Here is a 25856-nt window from a genome sequence, read left to right on the forward strand (position 1 = left end):
TTTTTGTCAGGCTAAGACAGTTCTCTGCATTTGCTCACTCATCTCTCCGTAAACCCATGAAGGACCCCAAGATAGGATTCCATGATGCCCCACTGAGCAGGAGAAAAGAAGAAGTCTCAAGAACCTAAGACCAAATCTACAATATTTGATCAGCATGCATACAAATTACCCAGCCATTCTGAAAAACTGCAGCTTCTGGTTCGGTGGTCCGGGATGGGACCGAGGTCTACATTTCTAACAAGCTCCCAGAGGCTGTCCATGCTGCGAGTCCCCAGATCATGTTTGGTACTAGAGAAATGGACCCCAACTCAAAAAATTCAACCTCTGCTAAGAAGTGAATTTGTATTTTGCAGGGTCGACTCTAGTTCTGAAGCCCAGCCACTGGACAGAGAGGTGTGGAAGGAAATGAAATTCACATTCCTGAAATGAAGAAAGGCCAATTCATCTCCACCTTTACCCTCTTCGCCGGAAGGCAGGAGCCACGCCCAGCCTCTTGGGTATGAAAGGAAAACTGACTGCCTTACTTTACCCCATCCCCTACCTTCAGGTATTTCCCTGATTGCATCAGGTTTATACCTAGTGGAGGGAATGACACAGTTATGGATGGCTGCCTTTGACCTTCAGCAATTGCCCAACTCCCAGCCAAGCTGCTGGGAGAGGAAGACAAGCAGCCACTATTTCCATGGGGGCTCTGCCCGCCAGCTCCTCCTGCCCCTGCACTGTGTTGCCTAGCAACCAGAGGGCGAGAGAAACGGAGGAATGGAAGTAGGTGAGGAGGTAAGGGAGAAATTATAATGACAGGAGACAGCAGCCGAGGGCTCCTAGTCACGCAGACACACGCCCAGCAGTGTGGAATGTTAGTGAGCCTCAGAGGGAGGGCACCAGTGGGTGTGAACCTCGAAAGCAAGAGGCCAGAAGTGCAAAAACATTCATTTTTTCCATTTTATTATTTTTAAAATATTAATAATAAAAAAGGAGAAAAAAATCCTACTTCTTAGATGAGTTGGCAGGGCAGGAGGAAAAAACTGGAAAACTACTTATAAAAACCAAGGGAATCATTAAAGGGTGTGGAGGGGGCTCGGGAGAGATTGGTAAAAATCCTGGGCTAAAAACTAAGACATGTCTTGAAATGTGGCCAAAAAATTGTTTGTAATAAGATTTTAAAAATCTGAAGTGAGACTTGGACCACGCAGGAGGTTCTAGTGGCCCCTGAATGAGGAGGGGTGGGCAGTTCCCTGTGGCCCACCCACCACCACCCTACCGCCCCATCAGTGTCTTCCTGGGCAAAGGACACCCCAGTCCGCAGGAAGGTGAGGAAAGTGGTGGAAGAGTTTTCATTCAAGTTGCAATTATGGAACTTCAGTTTTCTACATAGGTTAAAAGCCTTAATTCGGACCCTGAAGAGTCCCTTAAGCTTGTAACCACCTCTGATCTGGCTTTCCCGCTTCCTGTCATTCCCACACTCCAAATCCTACTGCATTTTGCCATAAGGATGATTCTTCTGAAACACAGATGGAATCAATGTTGCTCAAAACTTTTTTTCATAGCTCCCCATGTCAACAGAGGAAATTCCAAACTTCTTAGCATGGCATTCAATGCTTTCCACAGCTTTGCCTTAGCCCACTTTTCCAGAGTCACCTCCAGCTGCTGCCCCCCTCCCCTGCCTGCTGCCCACCCACTGCTAAAACAACCACCCTAGAATCCAGCCACTAGATCACACCATTCCCCACCAGGCCATGAACTTCCAACTCTTCTCCCCCTTTGAACATTACTATCATTGCCCTTTCGGCTCATCTTCCAAACAAGCCCTATTTACCGTTTTAAAAGATACACAAATTTACAGTTTTTCGAAGTAATTCATGCACATAATTTAATTTTTTAAGGTGCAGGGGATTTAAAATGCAAAGCAACAGTCTCTTCCCTTCCTCTTCCCTCTCCGCTTTCCCTTGTCCACTCCCTCTACCTAATCACCTTGCATTCTCTTTGAGTTTTCTCTCCTGGTGATTACTTTTATTTCTCTAAAAACTGTTTCTTGACTTCTATAAAGCTAATTCTTAATTTAGCAATTTTACATAGTATTGTTTTGCATTCTGACTATAATAAATGAGGGTTTAGCATGCATGGAACATATCACTATTTTCATTTTCCTAATGGAACGCGTTAATAACTTTAAGGCAGGTTACCAGGAGAAGCACTGTATAGTAAGAGGTAAGAGCTCAGGCTCCAAAGCCTGACAGGCTGAGTCAGGATCGCTAACTTACTACTTACTACTGAGTGATCTTGGCCAACTGATTTAACATCTCTGTGCTTACATGTCTTCAAAAAACATTTGAAGACACAAATTAGTGTTTCTTTCAGCTGTAAAATCTATACTGGCCTCTCCAGACCTGCAGCAAAACTGTCATTGTGTGTTACTCTTCACTGTGATTCCAGGTTGAATATACTGCTTCTGGAATTTGATGTCTTCCTCTGGCTTGTTCTACTTTCTCATTTTTCAGGAGTGTGTTTTCAAATGACTTCCAAAAAAAGGTGTGTAAAGTTAAGCCCTCTGACTTCTTATCTGTTTCAAAATGTCTTTTCCTCTGACTTCAAATTTCATAGATATTCTTGAGGAGTATACAATTCTAGTTGATACATAAGCATATTCATCTAACAATAAGAATAAAAAAATAAAGAATTCTAGTTGAAAATCATTTTCCTTCATAATTTAAAGCAGTTAAACACTGTTTTCTAGCAAACTGTGTTGCTGTTAGAAATCATTGGTGCTCATTTATTTGTAGGTTGGCATTATTTTTTTCTCCATTTCTCTCTCCCAGAAAACATTTAAGAACTCTCTTTTCAGTATTAGTGTCCCGAATTTTACACCGTTTCATTTGCCAACTCTTCCTTATTGTAGTGAGTACAAGATGAATATGTCTTTCTTAAATTTTGTGTCCTTCAACTCTGGGGAATTCTCTTGTAATGTTTTTCTGTACTTCATTCCCTCATCTGTTTGTCTTCATCTCTTTTTGGAGCCTCTATCAGTTAGATGTTGGTTCCCTGGTTTAGTCTATGTGTTACCTTTTTTATTTTACTTTTCCTCTATTTTATCCTCCAACTTTTTAGTTAATGTTTTTATAGCATTCTCTTCTGTTAATTGATGTGATAGTTTCATAAATGTCTCTGAATATACAAATTCGAGTTTCTTTCAAGTTCCTTATGTATCCTGAATTAACTCTTGTTTTTCTGTGGAGTCATTTCTCTTTTTCTTAATTGTGTTTCATAGTTTCTTTCAAATGCCTATCAGTTGGTGATGCAAGCAAAACTGGCTGAACTCAGAGTACACCGGAGGTTGTGCAGACTACCCAGCTCCACTGCAGGGTCAGTGGTAATGGAGCCTGGATGTGGCATCAGCTCCCACATCAGGATTAGGTTGTTCAGTTTCTTTACAGAGGAGCAATCCTTCCCCTGTGATAGGGTAGAGAAGTGGGGAGTTTCAGCCTGCATCTCACTCTTGCTCACCATCAAATCTAGAGTTTTTGAGTCCTCTAAATTTAGAATTTTGTACCCTTCCAGGGTTCTGCAGGAAAAGTCAGCACTTGCCAGCCAGAAGAATTAGCCAGCCACCCCCAACCTGCACATCTCCTTCCCTGTGCCTTGCCCTGCCCACCCCACCTCATTAGCTCTTGGTCCTCTTGCCACTGCTGCAATCCACACAGCACACCATCACTTAGCCTCCAAAGATCCTCTCCACATTCTCTTGATTTCCAGAGAGAAGGTTCAGATCCCCTGGGACAGGGCAGGGGGTATTGGGTGACAACCAGGAATCCTTACTACCGACATTGGATGTGGGATAATAGAATACTTTTTTCAGCATTGAAAGACAAACTTTCAACCTAGAATTTTAACTCCAATTAAACTGTCTTTAAGTTTGGGGGCAAATTGAGGATATCTTAGGCACATATAAAACCTCTTTCAATATTCTCTTAGAAGAAGTACTCCAGGAAGAAGTGAAATAAATACAAGGGAATATCAAGAGGCTTATTTTTATTAAGAGTAAATGAATAAATACCATATAATTTTAAGTTCTTTCTAAAAAAGAATCAAAAGTGGAAGTTAGATTTACAGAAGTAGAAGAATCACTAACCATACAACAGATGCTCTCCAAAAAGACCAAAAAAAAAAAAAAATGAAAGGGGAAAATACTTAAGGAAATAATTATTATTTCTTAGAATTAAAGAAAATGAGAGACTTCAATTGGAAAGACTTATGGAATGTTATACAACACAGATGGGGAGAATGGTCCACACCTAGACACATTATAGTGAATTTATAAAGTACCAACATTGGCAGAAGAAGAAGTTGAAAGTTTGCATAGATCATCATTATAGAAATTAAAATAGTATTCAGTTGACAAGGCTAGTAAGTATAATCTTGCTTCCAAAACTGGATAAGAACAATACCCAAAAAATTATAGTGTCTACATACATAGATAATTATATATCTAATATATGCAAAAACTCCTGCAAATCAACATGAAAAAGACTGGAAACCCCAAAGAACAATGGGCAAAACATGGAATACACAAATTAGAGAATAGATAACAAGTAAGAGATGAGATATGTAACCCTCCTAGAAATCAGAAAAATACAAATTTTAAAACAATTATATAGTATTTTACACACACCCAGTATACAAAGATTAGAAAGCCAGGTAACAGCAAGTTCTGGAGAAGATTCCAGGAAACAGGCTCATTCATTCACTGCTGGAGTGCAGCCATTCTGGAGAGCAACCAGGCGGTATTTAGTGAAATACTCCTATGTGGCATATATAGGAGTGGCATAGGCCATGCCTATGCCTTATGGCCCAGTGATCCTGCAGACTGGTATATACCCAGAGAAGCTCTTGCCAAAGCCATAGGGGCACATGCATGGGGTTCTTGTTCTGTCATTAGAATACCACGAGTGAGTCAGGGGTACAGGTAGAGTATGGAATAGGGAAGGGAGGTACAGAAGGGAAATGGAAGTGAAGATAAGGGATGAAAGGAAAAAGGCAAATGACCAAAATAAAACCAAAATATGACCTTGCACAGCCTACTAACAACAGTGTGGCTGAGGAATGTGTTGAGCTTGGCTGTCTGTATCTGAGGGTCCACAAAGCAAAAATCACCACATGCAAGTATTGATTTACCACCTGATATCCTATCCTGGGTCAGGGAACTGGTGGTAGAAAAATAAATGAGAAGCTTCTGCCAGGCTTTGACTGAAGAGATGAGCCGGGGAATAGATGTGGTCCCCCAACAGGCTTCTTTCCTCACCTCTCCATTCATCTGGCCTAGTGGGAAAAAGAGAAGGCCTCGCCCTCTATAAATAAACCCCTCCCTCGCCCTCAGTAATCTCTCCAGGCTTAGTTCATCCCAAAGCTGCAAGCCCATTTTCCACCCAGACATCATTTCCTTCCACAGAGCCTTTGTGGAGCGGGTTCCTCAACCTGTGAGTCATCCCTGCCCATTTCACCCTGGAGTCAAACTGGATCAGGGTTGAGATTTGTCACCTGCACTCACTGGAGCATGGCCACAGCCGTCTCTGAGCCTCTGACCCTTGTGTGCAGGAAGGGCTAAGGAACCAGGCGGAGGTCAAAGCCTGCATTTCCCAGGGAAAATAAATTACTTTAGCATCAATAACATCTGTCTCTCATAGGTAATCAAACTGAGCACCTGGATAAAGAAACCCCACCTCCCACAGTGCTGATAAGGACCGGAAATTGGCTTGTCGAAGTGACGCAGGAAAATGGAGCCGGCAGTGCAAAGGTGAACTCTAACAGCCGGTGAAGTTACAAGGAACAGATTTTAGTAGAAGCATTGCTGGTCCCTTTTTCTCCGGCACATGCCTGCACCAGACATCCCTTTTAGGACCAAATCTTCTGTTTCCCCTAGATTCCTATTTCATGGATCCTGCCTCTCATCTGGTTCCCTGGCTCAGAGACACACCCTGAGCTATCTCCTGTGATCTACCTGGAGTGGGGACCCACATCCTGGACTTTTCAAGACTTCACTCAGACCATAAAGTGGCCCTAAGCCCTTTCCAGCTTGCTTGTTCTTAGGTACCAAATAGATAGTCAGTGTGTGGCACTCATTAAGCTTATGCTGTGGGCAGAGCAGTGCAGTGAGGCGTTATGGAGAAAAACAATAGAAATAGAAGTTTTGGTCCCTCAGGGTACGTAAGTGAGTGTCAATGGGCTGCCTGTTAAATGCAAGCCATTATCCTCCGCACTTTCCTTCATTTATCTTCATTCCTTCATTTATCTTCACAGTGACTCCAGGAGTTACAGCCCCATTTTCTGATTTCCAGAGGAATAATACAAACCCCTCCGAGATTGAGGAACCTGCCTCAAGTAATGGCTGGTAAGTATCCAGGATTCCTGACTCCAAGGCCACAGCGCTTTTCACAACACCACAGTTGCAATAAAGAGAATCCATCCCACCTGCAAATACAGAGCACTGCGCCCTGAAATCAACTCAAAAGCGTTTTCAAAACCGCACATCAGTAAGAACAAACACATAAGAATATAAACTCTGAGCCTGTGTGTTCTGGTCTCTTCTGTAGAAAGGAGGGGTTCCACAGTGAAAGATTCCTAAAGGAGGTAAATTTGAAACCTAGCTTGAAAGAACAGAGGCTACAGATAGGCAGAGAAGAGAAAATAAAGTTGGAATTAGCATCTTCTCTTAAGGTTACGTAGACATTCCTGCCATCGTGGAACAAATTTTCCACTCTGTCTACCAGAGTAAGAGGAATTATGCTTAAACGTGGCAGGGTGGATTCAGGTTAGCATAAAAGACATTTCGGGTGATGAGGTGGTTAAATACCGAACTATTTCATTAAAGGAAGTGGTGAAATGTAGATTTATTTTTTCCCCTCCGATGATTTTGGCTTACTCCTGGAGACAGGAGATGAACACAGCAACTCTGCAGACATCATCTGAAAATGGCAATTCTGGGGCTATAAGATAACTTTATTACGCTCACGTAAAAAGGGTTCAGGGCAACCTATATAATAACAAACCATTGCTCAACCCTAGACCCTCCCAAAGAGCCACTGCAAAGTGGTGTCTCACCTTTCCCATACCCTGACAAGCAGGAACCAGAAAGGGCCTGAGTCACCAGGTCACGTGACTGAAAGTGCAGCTGAGGCCTCTCTCTGCACTTGGCATGGCCGCATGAAACCAAATTGCCTGTGCCCTGCAAGCCGAGGAGCACCAAGCAGATACAGGTTATGTCAGGAAACCCGGGGCTGCCATCCAACTGCTGGAGCCGTCCCTGTTTGCAACAGAAGAAAAGGGTATTTGCAATTGCTCCTTCCCCACACTGTGGCTGCTGTTCAGGTGTTAGTTTTAGTTAGTAGATAGTTAGTTAGCTAGCTGGTTGGTTAGGTAGTTAATTGGCTAGTTGGTTAGTTAGGTGGTTAGTTTGCTGGTTGTTAGTTAGCTAGTTTTGCAAATACTTTAAGGGCACGTTCCATCCCTAAGAAAATGATGCTTTTTCACCAACCTATTAATGATTTAACTGCCCCTTCAGGAAGGCAGGCCTTGAACCAGAAGTCCCCAAGAAGAAACTCTTCCCTTCCTACTCTAATGATTTCCATTTTCCTAAGAATCCTGGACTCACAGACTATTCGAGTTAGTCCGACCTTGGGCATTTATTGCAGCCTCATTGTTTTCCAGGAAAGGAAGCTCAAGCCTAAAGGGACGAAGTGACTTGCCCAGGGTCACACATTTGGTCAGTGCCCTTCACCTGGGGTGAACCTTCGCACATCCAAGGTGAAGATGAAGGAAGTCAGCTGTTTCCCTCTTGTGTTTCAAGCAATGAAGTTTGCTTAAGATTGGTGAATGTAGTTTCAGACATTTCTCCTTTCTCTTCATGCCCCACATACCAACACCACCAAACACATAACAATTGCCTGCTCTGCTTCTCTTTTCATGAGATTTTTAATCAATAGGCACCATCAGTTCCTTCTAGCAGAAATGCAAAGAGCTTCCTGACCCACAGATGGAGGTGGCTACCTTTGGCAAGCTCAGGTGGGATGGCTAATACAGGTTTTTTTTGTCATTCTCATCTCCCAAATCCCAGAGCCCACCTTCTCACCTCCAAAGGGGATGAGTCAGATGCAAACCATGTGAGATGGCTGAAAGAGCCCAGGTTTTCAAGTCAGCAGCCCTAGATACTATTAACGGCATGGCCTCTCTAGAGGTGCTTAGTGATTGCATCTCTAAATTGGAGTTGAAAATGCCATGGTGCCATGAGAATGGAATGAGATCATATTTGGGGAAAGCCCTTTGGAAATGGTTATGAGAGGAAATGCCAGGGATTTTCATCACTGGCTTCAGGCTGCCCTAGGCTTGACCATGCAGTCCAGTTCACAGCCCAAAGGAAGGGTGTCTGCAGCTGGGCTGGGCCAGAGGTGGGGCTAAAAGATTGGAAATGTGGGCTCCTCCACCTGTGTACACAAGAAAGCACCTCTTCCAACAGCCCTCAGAGAGAGGGGCACGGCCAGGGCCAGCTGTAGCCCAATCCCAGAATGCAGCCGCCGTGTGTCAGCCCTGAACCTACCTTTTTTTCTCTCTTCTTTTTTTTTTTTTTTTTTTTTTTTTTTTTGGTTCTCATAAGTCTGGAGCATTTGAAAGGGGCTGTGTCACTACTGGCCTGGCAAACAGGCAGCTTGCTCCAGGGCAACAACTCATGCTTTTCCCCAGTGTGAGCTTGTGCAAGTGGAGAATGCTGAGGATGTGAAGCCTATTCCCTATTACTCCACTTCCTTTGCGCACTCAGTTTCCCCTCCCCCCTCAATTTCTTCCGCAGTCTTGATGAGAAGTGATAGTCTCAGAGAGAGAGCAAGCTCTTTTACTCAAGTGAGCCACACCACCTATTTCATCGCTTCTTGAAAACTCCTCCCTCAATAAGCACGGCTGGCCCTGTACACTCCCCTTTTCCCATCCAACTGCACCGTCAATTTCTCCTGTCCACAGACTTCCCCTCTGTTTATAAGCATATACAGGCTTCTAATAACTCGAGAAATTTCCTTGATGTCTCCTCCACTATTCACTCTACTTACAATCCTATTTGTATTTGCTTGCCATTGCCACACTTCTTCAATCAGTGATGTGTACAAGCAGTCTCTTCTTTTCCGAAAATCAGTATTTTGTCCCACTTCGTGCTCTATAGAAACTCTACTCCCAGAGGTCACCGAGGAATTGTCTAAAGGTCAATGCCTAATTTTTGGTCTTCGTTCTTCCTCTGCAATGTTGATGTTCCTCTCAGTGGGATTCACTTCTCCCAGGCTTCTGTGGCAGTGCTCAACCCTCATGTCATCCCTGTCTGCTGCTCTGTCCACTTAATCAACTCCTCTTCTCTTCACTGCCTCCTTCAATAGACATGTGTCAATATGCAGTTCCCAGGGCCTCTGCTATTCTGTTTATTCTCTTTCTCTTGTTAATTCCACTTTCTTAAGCGGACGGCTTTTCATTTTGAAAGCGTGTCCCAAATCTGTATCTCCGTGTATGACTACTCTGACCTGCAAATGCCTATTGGATATGTTCCTCTGGGTCTTCGTAGTGATTTGATATATCTAAAATTAAATTCATCATCTTTCTGGATTCCCTGTTTCTGTTAATAATACTTCTCTCTCAATTAATCATTTGGAAGCTAAGCTTGAAAACCATTCCTAATTCCTTCACCTGTTTCATCCCCACGTTCAGTCAATCACCAAGTAAGTCAGCTCTTCTTTCTAACAGGTAAAAAGGAGAGTTCTAAAGCAATCTCCTTTTCTCCTTATTCATTTTATTTCTACTGACTTCACCCTCCATAGTTCAGATAAATTGTTCTTTTATTCATTCATTTAACAACTATGCATATGTATCGAGCGTCTACTCTGAGCCAGGCTTTGTGCTAGGAATTAGGTAAGCAAAAACAGACTCAGACTTTCCCTATTCCAGCAACATAATTTATAACCTGGGAGAAGAGACAAGCATTGCTTAGGAAAACTCTAATGAAAATAGAGCTATAAATTGAAATTAGCACTCCTGAAAGTGAAGAACACAATTAAGGATTGAGACATCAAGTATGAGTAGAAATCGACTAGACAAATAGAGGTGTCCTGCTCAGAGGAGGAAGAAAGTTACTTACTGATGGAACAATTTATTCAAAGACTATTTGGTTAAAAGGAATATAGGAGGTTCAGGAAACAGAGAGGCCAATAAGGTTGGAGTTGAGCGGGCAAGGGGTAAGATGAGACTGGAGAAGAAAGAAAGGGACAGACCATGTCAGGTCTGGTCAACCAAGGTAAGGTATTTGGTCGGACTCCATCCTAAGATCAATGAGGAGCAAATGAAGGGTTGTTACTATTGCTCACTTTGACAGTAGCCACGGCCTCCTGCTGAGATTCTGACTTTCCTTACTCCAGTCTGTGTTGCATGTCATCACAAGAGTTTTCATGGGATAATCTGCTAATCCATCTCTCTAGGTTTACTTCCCAACATCATTTTACACAATGTATACATCTAGCTAACTGGTCTACCCATTGGTCCCTGGGCTATCTTGTGCTTTCCCGACCCTGAGACTTTGCTCGCCTCCCATAGCCTCCTCTGCTTTAACTGCTGTCTACAGCTCCCCTCTATCTCATGCCTGCCCCCTTGTTGAATCATTTAAATCCAATATTTTCTGGAAATCATAAACCTAACTTAAACGTGGCTCTCCGTGCTTTCAACAACCATGATACTTATATTGCAAGAGCCTGGTCTTTAGGGCCACAGAGTCTTGGTTTGAGTGCTGATTTTGAGCAAATCACTTATTTCTGGAAGCCTCAGCTATCTAATATATAAAATGGATAAAATTATTGTACTTATCCTATAAAGTTGTTGGGAGAATTAAATCGGAATACATTTCTGGAGCATCTAAAAGAATATCTGGCACATAGCAAACACTGAATGCATGTTACTCACAGGACCCCCTTCTCATTCTCTTACTTTTCAAAAGAAATGGTAGGCTTTCTGAAGAAAGGGACTATGTGTTATTTATCTTTATTTCTACACCTGACATAATAGATATTCATCCCATAACATTGAAGGATTGAAGATGTTGAATGAATGCTGAAAAATGTTAGAGAATTGTTTAATGAAGTGGAATGCAATATTAGAAAATCTTTTCATTAACACACCACATTAGTAGATTAAAGGGGGAAATCTGATCATCTCATAGATATAAAATAGCCAAAATTTAACTATGTCATGAAAAACATCTTATCAACAGTAAAACATTTATGCTTATCCAATGAAGAAAAAAGAAAAAAAAACAGTCAATCTCAAAAGTGTATTCACTAAAATACTATAGGTAACATATTTGATAGTAAAATCTTAAAAGCAATTGCATTAAAGTCAGGAGTAAGACAATAATACTTACATCAACATTTCCATTCAGTCCTAGAGTCCTAACCAGTGAAATAAGACAAGGATTAGAAAAAGAAACGCACAAAGTTAAAAAAAGAATTTATAAAACTGCAGAGGATAGGAGTATCTATAGAAAATCTACATTAAAAATGAGTATTGGCCAGGCACAGTGGCTCATGCTTGTAATCCCAACAATTTGTGAAGCAAAGGCAGACAGCTCACTTGAGGTCAGGAGTTCGAGACCAGCTGGCAGCATGGCGAAACCCCGTCTCCACTAAAAATACAAAAATTAGCCACGTGTGGTGGCGGACGCCTGTACTCCAAGCTACTCTAGAGGCTAAGGCACGAGACTCACTTGAACCTGAGAGGTGGAGGTTGCAGTGAGCCGAGACCAGTGTGCTCTAGTCTGGCTGAGAGAACAAGACTCTGTCTCAAAAAAAAAAAAAAAAGTATCAGTAAAATTAATGAAAGCTTTCAGCAATGTTATTAGAAACAAAATCAACGGGTGAAAATCAACAGTATATATCTGTATCCATATCCATATCCATAGTGCTGAATAATGAAATATTATTCAGTCTTAGAAAGGAGGTACCAGTACGGCTACAACATGAAAAGTACCTTAAAAGATTGTGCTAAATGAAAGAAGCCAGTCACAAAAGACTACATCATATATTTTATTCATATGAAGGCCCAGAAGAGAAAGACATACAAAGATAGAAAGGAGATCAGTGGGCCGGGCGCAGTGGCTCATGCCTGTAGTCCCAGCACTTGGGGAGGCTGAGGCAGGTGGATCACGAGGTCAGGAGTTCGAGACCAGCCTAGCCAACACAGTGAAACCCCATCTCTACTAAAATTACAAAAATTAGCTGGGCATGGTGGCAGGCACTTGTAATCCCAGCTACTTGGGAGCCTGAGGCAAAGACAATCGCTTGAATCTGGGAGGCAGAGGGTGCAGTGAGCCAAGATCACACCACTGCACTCCAGCCTGGGTGACAGAGCAAGACTTCATCTTAAAAAAAAGAAAGTAGATCAGTGGTTGCCCAGGACTGGAGGAGGTAGGGAGGGACAGGAGAAGGCAGGTAAATGAAGGATACTAGGCTTCTTGCTGTGATGAAAATGTTCTAAACTTGATCATAGGGATGGTTGAACAAATTTTTGAATATGCTAAGCTAATAACCATCGAATTGCACATTTTAAATGGGTGAATTGTATGCTGCGTGAACAATAAGGCTATTAAAACTCAATAGATGCCTATAAATAAGTGATACACTATTAGAAAACTTGGTGGGAAAAAAATTCCATTCACAAAATCAACAAAAACTTGTACAATGTCTACAAACCTAATAAATATTATATAAAACCTTTATTAAGAAAATTACAATGTTGAAGCAAGAAAAGACTTGAATAAATAGAGAAATAAAACATGTTCATGGATGGAAGACTCAAATTTTTTTTTCTTTTTTGAGATGGAGTCTAGCTCTGTCGCCCAGGCTGGAGTGCAGTGGCACGATCTCGGCTCACTGCAAGCTTGGCCTCCTGGGCTCACGCCATTCTCCTGCCTCAGCCTCCCGAGTAGCTGGAACTACAGGTGTCCACCACCACGCCCGGCTAATTTTTTGTATTTTTAGTAGAGACGGGATTTCACCGTGTTTGCCAAGATGATCTCTATCCCCTGCCCTTGTGATCCGCCCGCCTCGGCCTCCAAAAGTGCTGGGATTACGAGTCACAGCACCCAGCCTGAAGACTCAGTATTAAAAAGACATGAATTCTCTCGAAATGAGTCTTTGAAAGAAATACGATTCCATTAAAATCTTTATTTGATCCTAAAATTCACATGGAAGAGAAAAGGCCTACAAATCGCCAAGATACTCCTGAAGTAGATAAATAAAGTGAGGGACCGGGCTTGCTGGTCCTGTCCCTCACTTTATTTAATTACACTTCGAGGTGTCTATAGAAACAAAAATGAGAATGTAATAACGATTTATGTTCAGACAGGTTATTTGCTACATGGTTTAAAATAGCAAAAAAATCAAGATTTTTTATAAAGTAAAATTATTAAGACAGTGTATTAATAAGGGATAAACAAGTAAACCAATGGAGCAGAGAGCTCAGAAACAGACTCTCATATGAACTAAAATTTAATAAATAAGAGAAGTATCTCTAAAAAAATCAATGGAGAAAAGATGGCATATTTAGTAAGTAGTCCTGATACAACTGAGTACGCCTAAAATTATATCCCCCATCCCAGGAGCCATTGATATAAATTCCAAGTGGATTAAACATAAATTTGAAAAGAAAATGTCATGAATTTTAGAATAAAATTGGGAAAATATCTTCATGACATCTTTTGTCTTAAACAAGGCGAGAAAACACTAAATTTAAATGAAAAAATTACAAACTGATTATTTTTTAAATTCTGCGCTATTATAGATGTGAAGAAAAAGTGAAATAAGTCACAGATGAAGAGACTATATTTTCAATGCATATAATCAACAAAGGATGTCTAGAAAATATAAAATACTTATACAATTCAATATGAAAGAACAAGTAGCTCAATAGAAATATAGTTAAAATATACCGTAGGAAATACACAGGAGAAAAACAAATGGCCAATATACTTGCGAAAAATGCTTGACCTCACTAGAATTACGAAAATGGAAGTTAAAAAAAATAAAGCTTCTCAATACCAAATCTTCTCAAGGATGCAGAGAAAGAAGAACTCAAAACTTACTGGTGAGAATGTAAATTGGTACAACCCACTATGGATTAAAATATGGCAAGACGTGTAAAATTAAGGATATGCATTTCCTAGGACCCAGCAATTCTCCTTCTCTCTATATACATGCCTTGGAAAAACTATAGCACAAGTGCACAAGGAGGCACATTTAAAAATTTTTTGCAGCATTTTCTGTGATAGCCAAAAAAATCCTAACAGAAGAATGAAGAGTTACAATGAAATATCTATAGTAGTTAAAGTGGACAAACTTCAGAAACTTAATTTTTATTTAAAATAAATAAATATTGCTTAATATTATTTGGAGCAAAAAATAAAAATATAACAAGAAACACCTCCTGAACGGTATATTACATTACGATACCACTTATACACATTTATAAAATGCAAAAAACACTAACTTAGGACACATGAGTATGCAGTAAAAGTATCAAAACATGCACAGGAACTACCATCAGAAGCTTTAAAAAGTGGCTTTTCAGGTGTAGTACCTCACGCCTGTAATCCTAACACTTTGAGAGGCTCAGGCAAGTGGATTGCTTGAGCCCGGGAGTTCGAGACCAGCCAGGGCAACATGGCAAAACCCCGCCTCAACAAAAAATGAAAATTAGCCGGGCACGGTGGCGTGTGCCTATGGTCCCAGCTACCCGTGAGACTGAGGTGGGAGGATCACCAGGGACTCAATTACTTCTAACATGTTTTGCGAAATATGGCAAACTTTAAGGTTTTAAAACTGGCAGCGATCGCTTCTCAGCCTTTTGGCTAAGGTCATATGTAAAACTGGTGGTGAGTACACAGAATTCTTATAAATATTCTCTATTTGTTTGTATATGTTTAAACTGTTTAACAATCATTTTGAAAGTAAAAACCTAAGTTTTTACAAATATGCTAGACAAATGGTTAACGCCTTTAATATAGAAGAAAGCCTCTTACAAAGGACAAAAACATCCACCATAGATAAATGGAAAAAAATGAACAGAGAATCCAAAAAAAAAATAAACTGTACATAGTTAATGAACATTTTAAGCCATTATCAAAGAAATTCAAATTGAAAATAAATGGATGTTATTTTCACATATAAGATTAGGAAAAATATTTTTCTTGGTAATATTCAGTGTTGGCAAGAGTATGATTCCATGAGGTTATTCACTGCTAGTAAGGGCACAGACTACTATTAATATTCAGGAAAACCATTTGGCAGTTTGGATTAAAATGTCAATAACTTTTTTTGAGAGAGGGTCTCCCTCTGTTGCTCAGGCTGGAGTGCAGTGGCATGATCTCAACCTCCTCCTCCCAGACTCAAGTGAACCTCCCACCTCAGTCTCCCAAGGATCTGGAAGTATGGGTGCACACCAGCATGCCTGGCTAATTTTTTGAAGAGATGGGGTTTTGCCATGTTGCCCAGGGTAGTTTCGAACTCCTGGCCTCAAACAATCCAATCCACCAACCTCAGCTTCCCAAAGTGCTGGGATTACAGGCATGAGCCACTGCGCTCAGCCTAAAATGTCTAACTTTTTACCTTGTAATTAATTACACCTCTAGGTATCTATAGAAACAAAAATGGGAATGTAATAAAGATTTATGTTCAGAGCGGTTATTTGCTGCATGGTTTATAATAGCAAAAAAAAAAAAAAAACCCACAGAGGAAAAAAGAAGCAGCATAAACATCCAGTAATAGGGAATGATTCCATCAATTATAGATTATGGTTTACTCATAAGAGCGATTATTGTGTAGTCATTCACTTAGGATGATGTTTCTAAATAATTCTTAAAGTACTTGTAAAAAGCATGCAAAAAAAAAAGAATTCCTAAAGATATGGAAAAATAACTGTGATGTAGTACTAAGTGGCAGTGTAGGGTAGACTGGTAATACAGTGTCACCCCAGCTATGTAAATATATACAAGGGTCCTCATTACCCACATATTCACTATCTAAGTCACCACAGTTGCAAGATTTCATGAAGTATGAGAGGCAGTTTGGAGAATTACACAAATCACATGCAAAACCACTAATAGATAAGGAGCTGGAGAGTTAGAGTGGTAAAAAACCAAAGAGAAAGTCAACAAGGATGATACGAGACAGGCCCTGCAACGATCTAACAGTTAAAGTCTTAAGAGAGGCTGTTGAGGAATTTATGAACTCTTCAAACATGTTTACAAAAAATTTCCCTTTTTAATTGTTACAAAAAAATCAAACATGAGGTCAAAGAGGTCATATTTAAGCTTTCATTTTCTTTTAAAAAATTGTCTGCCCCACGTCACCCCAAATCTCTTTATTTATTGACATTTTCTTCTAAGAATTGGTATAAAATTGCAAGTATAACTTAAATTTTATTTAAAATACTTACAATAAAATTATTTTTATAATTTCATTACATTCCCAAGATAAAATCATAATCTTTTTAACTGCTTATTATGAAATTTTCACTCCTATTTTAATTGGTTAACTTCACATGATCATTTTCTAGTACCATTATCTTGGTTTAACAAAAACTTCCTGATCATTCATCTAGAAGACAAAAAATAGAATGACCCTGTCCAATAGAAACATAATGTGACCCACTCATGCAATTTAAAATTTTCTAGGAAACACATTAAAAAATTCTAAGAACAAATGGATGAAATTAATTTTAATATATTGATTTAACATAACTATCCAAAATGTAATAACTTCAACATGTAATCAATATAAAATTATTCACGAAATTTTTAACTAAATCTTCATAATCCAGTCTGTATTTTATATTTACAGTACATCTCAATTTGAACTAGCCACATTTCAAGTTCTATATGGCTCAGGTCTGGAAGAAAATGCACCAAAATGCTTTTCAAAATCCATACAAAATGGTTCATATATGAATTCGATGTGTGAAATTGCTTTCACAATTTAAAATTTTTTTTAAGTTTGGCATGTAAGTATCCCATATTTTTAGCTTTCTTTTTTCACTTGTGAAAGATGTTTTTCTATATCTCATTTATGTCTTAAGTATTTAACTAATATATGGTATTTTTCTGTTTCTCTTTACATCCTTTGAGAGTTGCATTTCATTTCCTACTTCGACCTTCTGGTTTTCTAAGCAAATTATTTCCATTTTTTTCCATCCTTTTTACTGGTAGCCTGGCAAACTTACCACTTCTGAGATCATTTCAAAGCAAACCTTAGTCTTGCCAAGTTAATTTATTTCTACCCTTCCCTGCTTTCTCATGGATCAAGATCACTTTTTCTTATATTATTAGAACCATATTGTTTTCTTATGGAACACACAGTTCCCTTGGATTTCTTTGTCTTTAAAAAACAAATTCTTCCCAGGGAACCCTTTAAACTATTGGAATTCACTTGCTTAATATTTCTTTTTTCTCTCCTGCAGGAATCCTCCTTTCGCCCTTCAGAATCATACCTTACAATACATAAATGTATGGTTGCTTTTAACTAAGTTGCCAGGTACAAATTTTCAAATACTCCCTGAGCATGAATATGGCATTAAGAGTTGTGTTTTCATTCCAGTGGTTTGATGTCTCTGCCACTTGTCATACACGGCTTTTTCTTTGAAAAGAGTCTAAGAACTGATTTTACATCATTTCAGTGTAGTCTCAAACCAGACATAAGCAAAAATTTTTGGGCTACACTATTGCATTCTGTATTGAAGAACGTTGGGTAAATTGTTTAAGAAAAACTCTGGAGCTTGGTCAAACTCTGTGTATCATTTTCTTGAGGTCAATTGCTGAATCACACCTTTCTGAAGTCCTTAAAGTCCCTGAGTTGGTTGAGAACAGAATTACCAGTATATAATATAATCTAAGTAATTTTGACATCTGCCCCAAATATTAGGCAACCGGTACTCATTACTGTAAGAAACGAAACTCTCAAAAGCAGAAGTGTTCCTTTAAATAACAGAATGAAACTGAAAAAAAAAAAATAGTAAAAGAAGTGGTAGGAGGAGGTACTAGGTAGCAACTTACTGAATACTCAAGATCACCAAAGCGATCCAGCCACACATTTATGGATGCTGAAAGCTAATTCCCTGAACATCTGCTCAGAAACCCTCACAGGCCACTGGTAGAAAACTAGAAGTTGGGTTGTTCCTTCCTCCCACCCACCCCACCCCCAGGGGTGGGAATGGAGGGCTATGAATCACAGTATTTTAATGCAGAAGGTGGAAAAAATAAAACAGGACAAGCACTAGGATTTGGGATGAAATGAATTAGTGATCTTTTATATTTGATATGCATTGCGGATAAAAGTGGTGAAGCAGATCAAATGAGATTATTTGGGGGAGGCTCATTATTTGTTCAAATTCTGCCTTTTGTGTGTAGGGCTTGGGAGACTGAAAGGCCCTTGGAGAGTGTTGACATTCTTTATAAATGTTACAAGGTATAGAAAAAGGTAAGGAAGAAAAGAAGACAAAAAGAAGCCCGGTGAAGGAAGGGAGAGCAGGAAGGGGAAGGAAGAGAGGGAGAAAAAAAATCCCATTTACATGTATTTTATTTGAATAAGTTTTCTGGCTGGGGGTTAGGGGGAGGCAAAATATTGGTTACAATTTAATTAAATCCAAAAAGCCGTTGTTGAGAACTTGCTCTGTCATAGCTTTTCCTTGGTGCTAATGAGGGTCACAAGGTAGCACGAGTGATCAGATCCCCATATAAAGCATCACTGTGTCTTCCCTCCTGCCTCTGCAGGCCCACAGAGGATGGCCCAGTTTTTACCCCATCACGAGGCAGGAAAGCACACCAGGATGAACCCAAACCAATCTGGGTGCCTCAGAACAAGCCCAATGGGGAGGAGGCTCAGAAGGCAGGAATGATTCCAGAGCTCATCTGGGGCTTACAGAGCAGACCTTGCCCTTGTGTTACTGTAAGCTCACCCTGCAGTGGTCGCTGGCTATTCCCAGGATTCACTGTCTCCTCATTAACTTCTAAACAGGCTAGGTTGGAGCTCCTGGCAACGACCCAAACCAGAAGAGAGTGTTTAGGGAGAATGGCCTCCACAGCCTATAGAAACATCATCCATTTCTATGAGGATTAATTGTAGCAGGTCACTTTCTTCCCCCAGAAAGGGTAGAGATGCTATAGGTTTAGGGAAATCCTAGTGTCTGGAGCCAAAGAAAAGAGTGGCAGAGTCAGGAGGAAGCCCAGAGAATCCGGGCTGGGGAGCTAGTTACCAGCTGTGTGCTACTAGACATGTTGGTCAACCTTTCATGTTGTCATTACCTCAGTCTTCAAATGATGATAGCATTACCTACACCACTGGGCTCCATTGATGATTACGTGAGATTAGATTTCTGAACATTCTGGAAATGCCTCACACAGATGTTAAGCATTTGTAAAATTATGAAAGAGAACACCTGGGTAGGTGAGAGAATAGGTTTCTTAGGCAACTGGGGGAGTAAGCTTGGACCAAGCAGGTGGGAGACTAGCATTCTTCTAAGGGAACCCCTGGAGATCAAGAAAGCACTAGACTCAGTAAGTTGGAGAGAAACATACACATCAGTTAGGGAAACTGTCTAAATAACCAGCCTCCACCCTTAGCTTGTGAACCTGTGACTGCAGTCTCATGATGGTGTTGAACCTAAACTCTGTGTGTTGCCTGTGAGAGAATCATAACCAGTAGACACCAGAAGACAGCCTGGAATCCACTGCTGTCCTGGGCTTTAGTGGCCACAAGTGTTGTGTTCTTGGAGCCATAAACATGGGAGGGAGAGGCAGCCACAAAGGCAGGGAGCTGGCCACTTCCAGACATCTGGCTGAAGTTCCACCACACCCTCATCTCCATCCTGTCTGAAATTGCACTCCTGGGGCTGGCCTGAAGCTGGATCAGATTCCACACAAGTTGAGAAGCAAAGCATCTCTCCCTGGATAATCACCCAAAGAAAGTCAGTGTTTCTTCTTGGGTGCCAGGTTTGAGGTTTCTTTCCCCTTCTCTTTGAGAATTTTACAATATACTTTGCTTCTTTTCAGCCCACATAATAAATCCGTGAGGAGATAAATGAGGTGCTGAATTGACAAGCAGGGCTGTTTGGGTCTCACTCCTGGTCAATTCTAGAACTACTAGCTTCTCCATCATATCTAAATGTCAATAAAGATATAGTCTCAAAAACATACCTCAATTTTGCAGACAGTTGAGAGTTCTAAGACACTAATTCTGACCAACTAAAGCAGTAAACATTAATAAGCAAACTGCAGTTAGCTGTGGACAACGACTCCATGTCAATTATAAGATGAAAAATATTGAATATTGATAGAGCAGGTTAAAGTTTACAATATGTTTTATACCCATTACCTCATGTGATCGTGAAAGCTACCCTGTGAGGCAGGTGTTTGTGTAGCCAGCCTCCAAGCTGTCCAAATGATTTTCTCCTCCTGATATTCATGCCCTTCTGCAGCTACTCCCGCACTGAATAGGACTCACCTGAAATGATGGAGTGTGGCCTCTAAGATTAGGTCATTAAAGACTTTCTGGCTTTCACCTCATAATCTCTTGGGTCCCTCCCTCCGGAGGAAGCTAGCGGCCATCTTGTGAGGATGCTGAGCGGCCCAGTGGAGCAGGAACAACGTGGAAATGGATCCTTAAGCTCCTATCAAGCTTTCAGATAACTGCAGTCACGCTCAGCATTTTAAAATATAATTCACTTACCATACAGTTCACTCATTTAAACGATAGAAGTCACTAGTTTTTAGTCTATTCACAGATATGTGCAACCATCACCACAGTCAAATTTAGAACACCTTCAGCACAAAAACAAAAACCCATAACCTTTAGCCGTTGCCTCCATATCTTCCCAGTTTCCCCAGCCCTAAGCAACCACTAAACTCTTTCTCTGTATAGATTTGCCACTTGTGGACATTTCATATAAATGGAATCATATAGTATGTGGTATTTTGTGACCTACTTCTTATATTAAGCATCATGTTTTCAAAGTTCATCTGTGTTGTAGCATGTATCAGAACTTGGTTTCATCTTATGGCTGAATAACATTCCATCGTATGTATACACATTTTGTTCATCCATTCATCACTTCATGAATGCTTGGCTTGTTTCTGACTTTGGGCTATTATAAATGCATGCTGCTTTAAACATTTACATACAATTATTGGAGTGGATGTATGTTCTCTTGTGTATATACCTAGGAGTAGAATCGCTGGGTATATGTTAACTATATGTTTAAGCGTTTGAGGAGCTTCCAGGCTGTTTTCCAAAGTGGCTGTACCACTTTTACATTCCCACCAGAAGTATACAAGGGTTCTGATTTCTCCACATACTCACCCACGTTTGTTATCTGACTTATTTGTATATGAAGTAGCATTTCATTGTGCTTTTGATTTGCATTTCCCTGATAACTCATGATGCTGAGCATTTTTTCATGTGTCATGGGTCATTTGTATGCCTTCCTTGGAGAAATGTCTATTCAGATCTTTGTGCATTTTTTAATTGAGTTATTTGGTCTTTATTACTGAGCTGTAAGTGTTCTTTACATATTCTATATATAAGTCTCTTATCAAATACATAATTTGCAAATATCTTATTCCATTCCATAGATTGTCTTTTCACTTTTAAACAGTATCCTTCAAAGTACAAAATATTTTAATTTTGATGAAGTCCAATTTATCTATTTGTTTTCTTTTGTGGCTTGTGCTTTTGGTGTTATGTTATATTTAAGAATCCAGTGCCAAATCCAAGGTTGTGAAGATTTTCCCCTGTTTCCTCATAATAGTTTTATAGTTTTAACTCTTAGATTTAAATCTTTGATCCATTTGAATTAATTTTTATATGGTGTAAGATAAAGGTCCAACTTCATTCTTTTACATGTGGCTATCCAGTTGTTCCAGCACTATATGTTAAAAAGATTCTTCTGACCGGGAACGGTGGCTCACTCCTGTAATCCTAGCACTTTGGGAGGTCATGGTGGGTGGATCACCTGAGGTCAGGAGTTCAAGACCAGCCTGGCCAACATGGTGAAAACCCGTCTCTACTAAAAATACAAAATTAGGCCGAGCACAGTGTCTCACGCCTGTAATCCCAGCACTTTGGGAGGCCAAGGCGGGCGGATTGCCTGAGCTCAGGAGTTCACGACCAGCCTGGGCAACACAGTGAAACCCCATCTCTACTAAAATGCAAAAAATTAGCCAGGCGTAGCAGCGTGCACCTGTCGTCCCAGCTATTTGGGAGGCTGAGGCAGAAGAATTGCTTGAACCCGGGAGGCAGAGGCTGTAGTGAGCCGAGGTTGCGCCACCGCACTCCAGCCTGGGAGACAGAGCAAGACTCCGACTCAAAAAAAAAAAAAAAAGATTCTCCTTTCCCCCATTGAAGGACATTAGCATTCTTCTCAAAAATCAGTTGACCACAGTGCACATGGATATATTTCTAGACTCTCACTTCTATTCCATTGATCTATATGTGTACTGCTGTGCCAGTACCACACTGTCTTGAGGGCTATTGCTTTGTACTAAGTTGAAATCAGAAAGTGTGAGTCCTCTAATTTTGTTCTTCTTTTTCAAGATGATTTTGGCTATTCTCATCCCTTGTAATTTCATAAGAATTTCAGTCAGTTTGTCAGTTTCTACAAAGATGCCAGCAGGGATTCTGATAGGGATTTTATCGAATCTGTAGATGAGTTTGGAGAATATTGCCATTTTAACAACATTAAGTCTTCTGATCCATGAACATGGAATATGCATTTATTAAGATCTTAATTTCTTTCAACAATATTTTGTAGTTTTCAGAGTATAAGTTTTCCACTTTTTTGTTAATTTCATTTCTATGTATTTTATTCATTTTGATACTACTGTAAAGGGAATTGATTTCTTGATTGGATTTTCAGATTGTACATTGCAAGTATTTAGAAATACAATGGACTTTTGTATATTGATCTTGTATCCTGCAACCTTGTTGAGCTTATTTATTAGTTCTAATAGTTTTCTTTATTCCTTAGGAATTTCTATATAAAAGATCATTTCATCTGTGAACAGAGATGGTTTTGTTTCTTTTCTTCCAATCTGGATGGCTTTTATTCCTTTCTCTTGCCCAATTGCCCTGGCTAGATCCTCTAATATCATGCTGAATGAAAGTGACAAAAGCAACATCCTTGTCTTATTTCTGATATTCAGGGGAAAGCATCTAGCCTCAACATTAATATGATATTAACTGTAGACTTTTCACAGATACTCTTTGCCAGACTGAGGAAGCTCCCTTCTATTCCTAGTTTGTTGAGTGTTTTTATCAGGGAAGTGTTTTGGATTTGTCAGATATTTTTTCTGCATTTAATGATATGATCACGGGCTTTTGGTTTTCATTCTGTTGTTATGCTGTGTTATATTCATTGACCCACCAACATCTTGACCATGAGCTTATGGGACACACTGAGCCAGACCAAACAGCTAATCTGCTCCTGCATTCTCAATGCACAGAAACTATATGATATAATAAATGCTGTTTCTTTCTTAAGCTGGTGAATTTTAAGGTAATTTGTTATAAAGAATAGATTACAAGGATAGCATTGTTATCATTGTTTTATACATGAAGCAACTGGCATTTGGAGTATTTACTTATCTCACAAACCTGCTCTGGGTTAGAGTTGGTAGTGGAAGTGATTTGAACCAGATCTTCTGACTTAAATCATGAATTTTCCTCCACAAACTTCTATCTTTAGTGACTCGGCCAAGTTTACTGCAAATTGTTATCTCTTCGGTTTGCAGGCCCATCTCATATATTGGACAGGTAGTTCACTGCACAGGGCAAGTGGCTGATGGGGCAAATGGTGACTGATACCTGACCTGTGCTACTTTTTCACATGTGCACAAAGGCATTGCATAAAACCTGTTGGGTTGTTCCAATAAAATAATATAACTAGAAAAAGTTTTGTATTTCTCTAGTTTCTAGTTTCACATGCCATCAACAAATATTATTCAATGAGACTTGTCCCACTCAGAAAAATTTTTAAATCCGTGGCAAGATTCGTTCTCACTACCCTCTGTTCTCACCACCATCACCTTCCCCAACAATGCCACCCACAGCCTCTTCCTCAGGATCTGGCTCTTAGGAAGGAGAAAACTAGGGAAAATACCTGCCTGTATTGAGGGTCTTCTGTGTGCTGATACATGACTGGACACCTTACACACTCAATTGTAATGTAGAATTGTAACTACATAATTTATCTCCATGAGTTTGACAGGCAGGTATTATTATCCCCATTTTACAGAAAGTAAACACACTGAGAGAGGTCAAATAACTTATCCAAGTCACACAGATGGTAAATGGTGGAAGCAGGGTTAGAACACAAGTCCATTTGATTCCAAAAACAATGCTCTGCTCACCATATCTTGCTGTTTCATCTGACTAACAAATTCAAAGGTGATGTCCCATGAGGAACATTGACATTCCCATAGAGAACTACTGCTGAACAAACAATCTTAAGACCAAAATAAATTTATCTCAAACGCTGGACTGTCGAGCCTTAACATATGGGATGATTTTGGATGTTAAGAACTCCCAACACCCTTCAAAGCATATCACATGAATGACCTCTTTGACTTAAGGATAGCCCCACTGACCAGTCCCTATGGATACAAACCTACAGTCCACTAAAGTCCACGTCCTGGGTCTCAGAGGATGGTTTACTTTCTAACTCTGCAATGGAAGGAAAGACCTACTAATACAGTTAGGCAGACGTTCATTCATTCCTTCAGCCAATATTTATTGGAGCTCAAAAAAGCAACATCCTTGTCTTGTTTGTATCTGGTACGTGATAGGCCCAGAGGATAGCACTAAACATGGCGCACATGTTCCCTGAGGTCATGGCGCTCAGAATATGATGAGCTCCTTAACTTGCCCTTACCCTCTTACAACACACACACACACACACACACACACACACACACACACACACACACACACACAGCTACCTGAAGTGGGAAAGAAACTATTCACATAGCTATCTTATAACCCCTATAGTAGAAGACTCAACTGATGGGGCAGAGCTTGGGGGTTTAAAAGTAAGAAGTAACTAAGAAAGTTAAAGCAATGCTTCCAGAAACTTTTCTCACCTTCTCAGGTGAACAACCGGTGCACATTGACACAGATGCCTCTAAGCAGCTGCACAGGGGCCAGAGGAAGAGGCTCCGACCATTGTTCTCCCCTCACCTGCAGATCAAGAGAAGCACATGGCTAGGAGAAAGAGCACTGAGAAGAGCTGACCCTTAGGAAAACTTGGCTTTAAAATCAGGAATGTTCGCTTGTTATTGCCACAGTCTGACTAGGGAATCTCAGGAGGTGGCAGGGTTTGGGTTCATTTTAGAACAACATGTAGAAAGAATTGACGGGCCACCCACAACCTTATCTGAACCTGTAATGTCTACAAAATTGGGCAACAAAGTTTAAAGAACAGCTTTTTCCTTACGGGTTTGTGGTGCCAAGACCCCTTCTGATCCAATTGTAACTAAGTGAATATAGAAGCCAAGAAAAATTAAATGGAATTTTTGGAACTTGGTCCTGGGTGTGCTGCAAGCTGAGGACAGAAATATTTGGACTGATGAAAGTGGGGTGTTGGCTTGTTTGCTTTAGGGTCCTTCCCATTCTACAGAACTCTGGCCAGTGTTAGAGTCAGACTGGCTTCCAGGCTCCTTGGAAAGACCAAAGTTCAGAGTGATCTGTCCAAAAACCTCTCCTTTTACAGTGTATCATACGGAGAAAATGAGGTGACAGCCCCCTTTTAAG

At 40.3% G+C, this 25856-nt stretch overlaps 1 long non-coding RNA gene across 1 annotated transcript; it reads left to right on the top strand.

The window, feature by feature from the left end:
- The first annotated feature begins 382 nt into the window (after nucleotides 1-382).
- On the top strand, nucleotides 383-25856 carry LOC105482075 (uncharacterized). Its single transcript, XR_987377.3, has 4 exons — nucleotides 383-497; nucleotides 5679-5788; nucleotides 6292-6382; nucleotides 25816-25856. It is a non-coding gene; the product is annotated as an uncharacterized lncRNA (long non-coding RNA).

The sequence above is a fragment of the Macaca nemestrina genome, chromosome 10, assembly GCF_043159975.1.
Source record: "Macaca nemestrina isolate mMacNem1 chromosome 10, mMacNem.hap1, whole genome shotgun sequence".
NCBI lineage: Eukaryota > Metazoa > Chordata > Mammalia > Primates > Cercopithecidae > Macaca > Macaca nemestrina.